Here is a 9,950-nt window from a genome sequence, read left to right on the forward strand (position 1 = left end):
GAGAGGCGGCAGAATGTCCCACCAGTAGGTGGCAACATCGAGTCAGATGAGCTCAGACCTCCACAAACATAGCCTTTTGTTTTCCTCGTTAGCTTCAGCTTCAGACCTGAGGCGTAATTAAACACCTTCGGTTTGCCATCGCCGACTGCAGTGCGGAGAAGTCGGGACGTCACCTGGAAGACAAACTTGCATGAATAAAGGCGCTGGACAATACATCTCTATTGAGCGTACAGTATTTCCTGACAAAAACCATTAGCGCTGGATTTAGCATCAGATGCTCCCTCCGAACTGGGCGCATCTGTTTGGTTATCAATAACCAAAGAAGGAACCATTTGGCATCCCCCCCCCCCCCCCCCCAGCTCCCATTCATTCAAAGAGAACAATTCAGGTGTGATAAATCAGCCACAGGCGAGCGAGGCGGCCCGAGGGGGGGCAGAGGGAGAACTCCAGCCTCCATGGCCACCCAGCTTCACTGACGTGGGCGATCCGGGCTTCTTTGTTTTTCCTGCTCCGTTTCCCTTTTCTGGGGGTCTCTTTTCGCAGGCACTCTGTGTTTAGTTGGGAGGTTTGTTCCCGATTTCCTCACATCCTTTTTTTTTTATCCTTCCTCCTCTGCCTCAATTGAATTTGTCTTATTCGGTTAATCTCTCCTGCTCCTTCTTGGCCTTTTCTCTTTGCTGTCCCCCCTCCCATCGCTGCCAACTCCCTTTCTCAACCTCACCAGCAGCCCCCCTCCCCACCCAGGGCACTTTGCGGCTCCTGTCTCTCGATCTCCGTTCTTGGCTCTCAGTTCTGAGCAGCCGTGCCAGTGTATGCCAAAGGGAAGCTGTGTGTGAGCAAACGGGTGCCCACGCCTGCCCCCGGGGCCACAAAGGGGCCTTTCTTTGCCCATCAATGCTTTCATTAACACCCAGCCCTCTGCCTCTGGAGGGGATGTCGAGCTTCCCGGGATGGCATACAGAGCCAGCCATTAGGGACAGGAAGCGGGGGGCAGGAGCATCATGGGAGAGCTGCCAGGACTTTGCAGGGTGCAAAGAGGACATGAGGCGACGGTTTGTGTTCTGAACTCCACCAACTGGCTAAAGGACACATTTATACTCTGGTCCACACAAATGATGTACGCAGGCACGCTGGAGGGGGCGCGCCACGGCCCCATCATTAGGCAGCGGCCAGCCTCTGAAGCAGGCCACGGTTATTTTACAACCCTTAGAAGCCCTTTAACACATGCAAGAGTTGTTTATAGACGAGCACACGCGGAAAACGCCAAAGAGTTCAACACAAGGGTTAAATCTAGGGTTCATTTGTTCACCATCAGTTTTTTACTCACATTTTCCACCCGCTCATCCTGCTGACCCACCCAGGTCTGGCTCCTGAGAGGACGGCGCTGTCCGAGACCCTCCCTGAGGGTTCCACTGGTCAGGCCTGCGTCAGGTGAGTTAGCAACGACCCCTGTGACCATTAACCCAAAGCAAGAGTTCTGATGTGGAGTCACAGTAACTCCAGATAAGATGTAGACTAGAGTTTGAATTCCTGCCTGATGCAGGTCTGGATGGACTTCTGACATTCTTGGGTTCTGGGTTCTGATCAGCGTTGTTGGATTTGTGATCACTTGTCTATAGTTAGAGCCCTTCAGGTTCTCCAGATCTTCCGAGCTGAAGCTTAGAGTTCGTAAAGGGGAGGGCCCTGGGGGAGGAAGCTGTGGCAGCAGGTGGGGCTGAGAAAGGGGGGTGTTTGTAAGCCAGGGAGGGTCAGCATCCACTGATCTAATGACCGCTCACCCTCAGAACCATCTCGATCCTTTGCGCTCGCCAATTAGCTCCCAGGGTGGAGACAGTTGATGGACAAGTCTATTAACACCCAGTGGACCAAAGAAATCACAGAAAGGTTCCTGAAAGAGGTGCAGCGTGAATGCGTGGTAGCTGCTTAACTGGTCCAATTGTTTGGCTTGTGTCCTCGTTCAACACACCTCTGGATCTGGAGGTTCCCCTCGCCGTGCTGTACCCCTCCTCACCCTCCCACCTATCATTGTGTCCAGGCAGGAGGTGGCCGCGCCTCAATTGGACTCCATTTCAAAGGCATTTCCTGTGTCACCCAGTGAGCTGTTCAAGAGCACAAAGCTGTAAAACGTCTGCAGGTTCAGAATCACATTTATCCGCCATTTGCTTTTGTGGACTCTAGAAAGAACCCAGACCATTTCTGGGAGTTAATGCTAAGGCTAATGCTAATGTTCTTCTTTCTCGCGTCCTCAGAAATGAATTAACTGATTTTAATTAGTTTCAGGGGACATCAGTAGAAGTAACATGTTTGTCCGGGTTTACACAGAACGGAACACATCTGACGAGATGTTAAACTGCTTCCAGAACCTGTAAGAAGACCCGACAAGGGGGCTTCAAAAGAATTCATTAATTCTCTGCCTGCCTCTCTCTTTAATCAGCTCTTAATCTTAAAGTCTGTGCAGCAGTTTCTGATATGAAACATGCTGGGATTAAAATGCTGAAAATAACACCAGAACCACGAGGAAGAGCCACTCGTATGTTCTACAGCTTAATTAGATCATTAAAAGTGAAGATGGGAAATTGCCTGAAATTTTCCACATTTGGCTTTGAGACTGAAGGAAACTCAATTTAAAGTCGCATCAGCAGCCGGTGGAGTCGGCTGAGCTGCTAACAGAGCCGAAGCCTCACAGAGGGTCACCATTGTTGAATGACCCTTTTGACCTTAATGAGACCAGGACGCCGTCTGTCGCCGTCGAGGTTAACTGACAAAAATTAACATCTTCGGAGAGAGAAAAAGGCTTTTTAAATTGAAATACTCAGTGTTGCACTGTGGCGCCCCTAGTGGTGAGATTGAACCAAAAATGAGCCAAAGTCTCTACTACATATTTATAGATATATAAGTTCATCTTTTATGACAATGCCAACGGTTCATCCACCTCTGGGCTTCACAGTGTTCCGATTCCTGCTGAATACTTTTATTTTGGTAGATTCTTTCAGACATTTTTCCATAGAAAAAACTTCTCATCAAGTGAGTTCACTCATTTTAAATGAGGTTTGACTATAAAAGCAGTTGCTATAGAAACTAAGAGCTATGACGTCAACATAAACCGGCAGAAATTAAGTTTAATTAAACCAGAGTAGGCCAAACATCCTCGCAGAAGTGACTTCCTGTTGTAAGAGAGACTTTTAGAGAAGGCTGATTTTGATCAGTCTCATTTGTGTTTCCGCTATTTAACAGGAGCTTCTTCTTCTTCTTCTTGGTCTTCTTCTTCTTCTCCTCTGAGCTGCTGCTTCCTCCCGTATGCTGCAGCAGGAGGAAGAGGATTAAAACCAGGCTAATCTCCTCCTCCTCCTCCTCTCCATTCGTTCCTTCACTTTAGCCTCCCGCAGCTGCCAGGTTGCTGTTCCACTTTATTCACGAAGAAGAGAGAAAGAGGCGAAAACGAAAATGGCAGCTGTTTGTTTACGCGTTCCCACGACTGCGCGCCAATTACACGTCGTCATTCCGTCAGAAGACCAGAAGACCAGAAGACCTGTCCTCACTGATTAGACACCCATCAGCAGATGGGAATGGGGGGGGGGGGGCAGAGGGAGAGAGAGAGGGAGAGAGACATTCAGGGAGAGAGAGCGGGAAGAGAGAGAGGGGGAAGAGAGAGCGGGAAGAGAGAGAGCGGGAAGAGAGAGAGGGGGAAGAGAGAGAGCGGGAAGAGAGAGAGGGGGAAGAGAGAGCGGGAAGAGAGAGGAGGGGGAAGAGAGGGGGGGGGGGGGGCGCTTTTGCGTCTCATGATTAGAAACGTTTTTTCTAGCAGTTTAAACCACATTTATCACAATAAAGAGACTGAAATGTGTCCGTCCAAAGTCTAATTCATAAAACTCTCTCCATGGTTGAGATCATTTTTTCATCACGAATCCAAAATGAACTCCTTTTTTAAAAAAAAAAATCAATTTACTTTTTCACCTGAAGACGCAATTCAGGTCAAATAAACAACGTCAAACAAATAAACAAACAAGAAAGTTATAATTCCGGAAGAATTGCAGCGTCAGTCGGAAACATTTGGCCCAGTTTGTATTTGGTTCAATCGTCCGGTTTTAGCCTTTTAACTAACGTAAATAAAAAAAAAAAAAAATGGAAATGGAGCATGTTGACGACAAAACTCAAATGTCTGATTTGTTAATATAATTAGATTTAGATTGTGACGCCTGGAAATCTACAAAGTTTGGAAAAACAGGCGTAGTGCAAAACTGCATTAAAATAGCGAAAGACGAGGACAGTTGTCAACAATATAACAACAGCAACAACAACACTAATAATAATAATAATAATGATGATAATAATAATAATAATAATAATAATAATAATAATAATAATAATAATAATAACAATAATAATAATAATAACAATAATAATAATAACATCAACTGTTTGGGCGAGATTGTCAGTAAGTCTATTATAACATTATTCGTTCATTCATCTGTTGACAAGCAGGTCAGTAAACATGTTGCAAACATACAGATTTAACCTTCTAATTTATATATTACATTATTCCTGGAGAACAACTCGACTGAAATTCGAGCATTAACGTTCAGAAATAAAAATAGACAATAGACAATTTCATGGCAAAATAGATCAGTTAAATAAAGAAAGAAGTCACCGACCTTATTTAAGAGCTCAAATCATATCAAGAGAACAGAGTTCTTGAGTCTTCCATTTCGTTTTAAGGATTAATTTATTATTATTTGATATTTTTGTAAAGATTTATTCTCAGATGTTCTCCGAATAAACCAGCAGTTCATTGAATGGCCACTAGGTGTCGGATTAACTAAAGCGCTACAAACATAATCAGGTTTCCCTAAATGAGAATAGGATTTTATGAGCTGCTGTTGCTCTGACCTGGAGCTGTGTCAGCACCTCATAAAGCAGAATAGTATTGATGGCTTCAGGAATTCAGTCATTTTACCTGGAGATGAAATATTTGCAATGTTAAATTGATAAAAATGTCCTGTCAGATTAAAAGATGTAAATGTTTAAATAAATCTGCATGTGTGTGTTTTTTCTTTGTTTTTCCCTCTTGTTTAGAGAACATTCCAGAGCTGACGGCTGAACCGGTCTAGGAGCTCCGGGGACCCCTGGAGGGCCCCAGAGTTTCTCCTGGGCGCCTCAGGAGACCGCCGAGGCCTGATCCCAGAGCCTCCTCTGTGAGGGTCTGTGTGAGTGTGGGAGCACCGCGGCTTGATCATCACTTGCTGTTGCTACTGCTGTGTTTGTGCTTCTGATCCTTTAGAACTGATGAAGACTAAAATGGTTTTTATTTACTTCAGCCTAGAATATTCCCACCAAACACCTGTGATTCCCACCTGACCACCGTAACACGTCTTGGTCCAGCGTTCCTCCTGGATGGATGCAGACATGTGTGTGATGACATTACCATGAGAAAGCACTTCCACGTCGTGGCACTTATTTGACCTCTGACCTTCCCTTTGTGCCACCCAGACAGCAAATTGGTGCGGTGGTGGCGGCGGGTCCTCTTGCTGCCTGATGGCAGCTCTGGCCCCTCTAAAGAGACATGGGTGGGTGGTGGGGGGGGATCTCTGAAGCAGGTCTTTCAAGTCCACGTTGATTCCCATACACCTCCTCCACGGCGTCGCAACATCCAGCGCCACACGCAGCAGACGGGCTGGAGGAGTCCGTCTCTGCAGCCTTTCTTGGGCACCCCGCTCCCGTCTGCACCCCCTTTTCTTGTCTGAGGGTTATTGAAGAGGGGGGCACCCATGGAAGGAGCGTTATTAGCGTGCATGTGTGTATCTGCGTGTGGCTTTGGAGGCTTAATCCCACAGAGTTGCTGCGGGATGAGAAACATATGCGGCGTGTTACAGCCGCATCAATGGCGTCCTCTGTTTCACCATCAAAGCTTGGGAATGTCTTTATGTGTGCTGCTGTTTCTGTCTGATAATCCCACCACCGCCTTATGCCATCGCAGCCGCTTTGATTAGTGTCCTTTGCAGACGATTTTAATGCAATCGCTATTTATCATTGAAACAAAATCTCTATGAGAGTAATTTCGGCTTGTAACTGATATTTATTCCAGTACTACAGCAGAACCTTCCACTTTTAGAGGTGACTATCACACTGGCCATCAAATCTCAGCCAACCCGCTTTTAAATAAATCAACTTCAATTAGCTAACATGTAATTGAAATATATATACGCGTTGCCATGGCAACTGGAACAAGTGTTTCTAAAATGTGACCCGTTGAGATCAGAACAGGCAAGGACCTCCTGCAACAGTCAGCCATCGCTCTTCAAAATAAACAGACCACCCGCAGTTCTTACAAAGAGCAATGACAAAGAATGAAAAGAAAAAGGTGAAATCCTGCAATTATTTAGACTTATGACACATTAAAAACAAATGTATCGAGTCTCTTCGGTGTCTCATCCTGCCTAAGAGGAAATAGACACACCAGAGAATCAGGAGTGTGAGGTCACGACCTCTGCAGGCTTCACTTCCTCCCTGTGACCAAGAGGAACGACACACGCCCCATGGAACCAGTTTTATCCTGGAGCGTGCTTAAATAAAAGCTGAAGCACCATTTTGAACCACATTTATCCATGAAGCAGCAGCGTGTCCTTGCTCCTCTGCAGAGCTGCAGTTGTGTCTGTTCAGGTAAAATCAGACCAAAGTTGGACTCATTTGGATCTTCAGGATCTGGCCTGCGTTTGGACAATGCTGCATTTTCAGGCTGATGCTGTGGATGTTCAGGAGGTTCAGGAGGCCTGTTCTACTCCAAGTGTCCCTAATCACCAACACTTACTCCTGATTACTCATTGTCCTGGACAAGACCACAGACAGCTGTAGGAGGCCATTAAGATGTCCTCTTTCCTGGGGGACAGTCAGTCACACAGGCAGAGGTCAAGTGAGGAGCGCCGACTTCCTTCCTCTTCCTGCCCCCACACATCTCATGTGAAGGGTTTGATTCTTCCCCAGAGCCGTCTAGAGGAGTCAGGCTGGACCCGATGCCTTTAGCAGGGTCTCAGGGAGGAACAATGCACAGGGTGCACACACGCAGGTCCGCCTCCCTTTTTGTGTCTCAGCCTTGATAAGTTTGGGAGGTAATGGTGGGGTTCAGCGTAAAATGGTTGCCATGACTCCCTGGGAAATATGTCACTTAAGACCTCGCAGCGTGTTTCTGCTGATTTGAAGAGAAGCTGCAGACTAAATGTTGAAAATAAGTGGGGTGACCTTGCGGGGGTGACCTCGGGTTCTTGTTATGTTCCCTCGTTTTAGGCATTAAGTGGATGCTTTTATGCAGAGACGCTGACATGTGAGAACAGCACAAACAAGCCTAAATCCCAGCACATTCTTCTAATTATAGCATTCTCCAAGGCACGGCGGTACACAAACACGTCAGGAAATGCCACTTCAGTCTGTTTAAATATCCAGAAACTTTTCAATCAGCCGTGTGGAAGCACTCAACATTACTCACCTATAGTCTTTCCACAAGTTCAGCTACTACAGTTACTTTGCAATTTAGTTTATTAATGAAAATACATTCAACATATAAAGTGACAGTTCATGTTTCATGTGTGTTTTTATCAGAAGGTGTTGGAAAATTGCCTCCTTTGACTTTGGCTGTTCCACCTGTGAGTCATTGTCTCCCAGCAGATTTAAGGCCGTCTCCTCCCCAGGGCTGATCTCCTGACTGCTGTCAGATGCTAGAGGGTTGATGGATGCTAGCGTGTGTTTATGACAATACTGAGCAGAAAATGGGCTAAAGCAAAATGAGCTGGACAGTCGGATTTAACTTGAAATTAGGAAACAACTAAATAAGAAGCCCCCTCACATTATTCTGACTTGTGACAATCAACTCCAATATAAATAACAAAATACATAAATGCACTTTTAATAACGGATAAAGGTCTCGGTGTGAGAGGTGCAGGTTCCAGGACCGAACCTGTAATTTAGAAAAACAATCTTCTGGAATCATTTACTGGTGCTTCTGGCTCAGAACTCTTGTATATATTCTGACCACTAGAGGTCTCCAGATCCTACACAGACTCTCAGGATCTAGCAGGATTTAAGCTAAATCAGAACAGGGTTCAATTCCGAGGGGTGAGACCAACCAACCTTTCTTGGGGAAAAGGAAACTGCTGCAAATGAGTTTAAGATAACTCATCTTTAGTAATCCTGCATTGGGGAAAATAAAATATATGAAAATGCATTATGAATGTAAGATAAAGGCAAAGGTGGTTTTTTTTTCATTATTCATGTTCTAATAATAATAATTGTTTAATCAAATATAATATAATCTTTACTGCTGACAACAACATAGCATCAAATCTGCTAATGCATGCCTGAAGAAAGGAACACACACGCACACACACACACACACACACACACACACACACACACACACACTGAGCTGTGGTGTGGTGTGGTGTGGTGTAATCCAATCAGAGTCCCTGAATGAAAAAGGGCGGAGGAGAACATGTGGATTAAGGTGCTGAACAGCTGATCTCAAGGGATCAAATAAATCGACACTGTCCTGCGCAGGACCGAGGCCTCGTCCCACACAGCCCACAGGGCCCCAAAGGGCCCCTGAACTGATTTACTGATGAGGTTGTGCAGCATTCTAACTGTCCAGCATGTCGGCCTTTAATTAGGTTAGTTTCTAATAGACTTGATTGAGGTCCTACCTGCAGATATGAAACATCCAGGTGGGTTCAGACAGCTGTGACGGTCCAGGCAGGTCTGAGACGGTGACTTCTGTGTCTTATTTATTCACCCACTCAGGCTAACGTGTCCCACACAGTAGTGTTGTGCTCTGATGGAACTTTAGACCTTTATTCTGACTCTGCAGATGACACGAGTCCTCATGCTGGTTGTCGGGCTGCAGAGTCCTGCTAGTCTCCACCACGACCGTCTAATTATCACATCAGTCACAGGAGTCACATCAGTTCCAGCAGGTGAATGCATTTAAAATCAGACAGAACCACATGGCAGCTTTGTAGCTGCAGGGCTGCACTACGTTTTACAGACATTTTAAAATTGATTGAAATCAGTGGTGTTGATGCAACAAGAGGAAAATGCTTTTGTAGCTCTTCACATTAAAAAGGTTATTAAATCGACTGAAAAGACCATTTTTTTATATGTCAAATTTTCTTTCTGAAAATAAAATGTAGAATATGCCTGTAAATAGATAAATAGAATATGTGAATATGTGAATATAAGGATTAATAAATGCTAAAATATACCCATAATAAACGCGTCACAAGTTTCCTGACATTGGATGGACGCAGTTTTACAGTTTTGAGCTCGTGATCATGTCGGTTAGAATGTGTGATAACAGCTACCGTGATGTTAATCCTGCACTTCTCACATCTCCGTGTGTGTGTGTGTGTGTGTGAGAGAGAGAGAGAGAGAGAGAGAGAGTCTGTGTGTGTGTGTGTGTGTGTGCGAGAGAGAGAGAGAGAGAGTCTGTGTGTGTGTGTGTGTGTGTGCGAGAGAGAGAAAGAGTCTGTGTGTGGATGTGTGTGTCTGCATTTGCAGCCCTCCACAAGCTCTCATTTGCTCTTTACGTTATACTCGCCACCACGTAAATGCATGCAGAGCTAGTTGCCAAGGCAACCAGGAGCTGGCATAGAAGCGTTGTGGAGAGGTGCAGCATGGCAGCAACCAGACTGACACGTGTGTGTGTGTGTGTGTGTGTGTGTGTGTGTGTGTGTTCGTTGTTCATATTCCTCTACTGACCCATAATGTGACATGATGTGGCGTGTGTGTGTGTGTGTGTAAGTGTGTGTGTACATTTTGAGTGTTGTCTGTCACGTTGTGCTCGGGGGTTTTGGGGCAGTCGGTGGTCTTTCCTCCGATTGTGAAGGTTCTCGTTGGTACACAGAACATCCGATACACTGAGACTCTGCTGGTATTCTGCAATGTTTCTGAAACCACGTGGCATGTGC

At 45.5% G+C, this 9,950-nt stretch overlaps 1 long non-coding RNA gene across 1 annotated transcript; it reads left to right on the forward strand.

The window, feature by feature from the left end:
* The first annotated feature begins 1,126 nt into the window (after positions 1–1,126).
* Positions 1,127–9,662, forward strand: LOC115250545 (uncharacterized). The gene is made up of 3 exons (XR_003889118.1): positions 1,127–1,431; positions 5,074–5,204; positions 5,316–9,662. It is a non-coding gene; the product is annotated as an uncharacterized lncRNA (long non-coding RNA).
* Positions 9,663–9,950: the final 288 nt, after the last annotated feature.

The sequence above is a fragment of the Takifugu rubripes genome, chromosome 7 (genome assembly GCF_901000725.2).
Source record: "Takifugu rubripes chromosome 7, fTakRub1.2, whole genome shotgun sequence".
Taxonomy (NCBI): domain Eukaryota; kingdom Metazoa; phylum Chordata; class Actinopteri; order Tetraodontiformes; family Tetraodontidae; genus Takifugu; species Takifugu rubripes.